The sequence below is a fragment of the Apaloderma vittatum genome, unplaced genomic scaffold (genome assembly GCF_000703405.1).
Source record: "Apaloderma vittatum isolate BGI_N311 unplaced genomic scaffold, ASM70340v1 scaffold25262, whole genome shotgun sequence".
NCBI lineage: Eukaryota > Metazoa > Chordata > Aves > Trogoniformes > Trogonidae > Apaloderma > Apaloderma vittatum.
Window position 1 is genome coordinate 1,661 of NW_009702266.1, and position 405 is coordinate 2,065.

The 405-nt window shown below is 60.5% G+C and overlaps 1 protein-coding gene across 1 annotated transcript in view; it reads right to left on the reverse strand.

Annotated features, from left to right (window-relative positions):
* Positions 1-405, reverse strand: part of KIAA1045 (KIAA1045 ortholog) — a gene marked incomplete at its 3' end in the record, with an annotated part of 2,734 nt that overhangs the window by 1,654 nt on the left and 675 nt on the right. The gene's annotated exons all lie outside the window — the stretch shown is intronic.

Sequence of the window (405 nt, forward strand, 5' to 3'; positions counted from 1 at the left end):
ACGCCGCAGCAGTGCGTTCTCTTGAAGGGGCATCCATATTTGGCACCTCACAGAGTGGGACAGCATGGTGTGTCACCCGGGCATGCTGCAGTGGTGTGGCTTTATGCCCCTGGGCTTTGGGTGCCATTTCAGACCCGTCATGGATCTTCTCACACACCCAGCCTCATGTGCCATGGTGTCACATCCCCACCAAGGTGCTGGGCAGCTGGTGTGGGGAGGTGGCAAAAGGCCACTGTCCCCTGTTGTCTCACGGCTCCCCATCAGGCCAAGGCAGGCAGGAGAAGCTGGGGAGCAGCAGAACACCCATTCCCCTGGATCAGGCTGTGACACGAGAAGTTGCTTGTGTCTGCACCAGGCACGACTCCTCAGGGAGCACCCACCATGCAGCAGACACCCGCGTTCCCC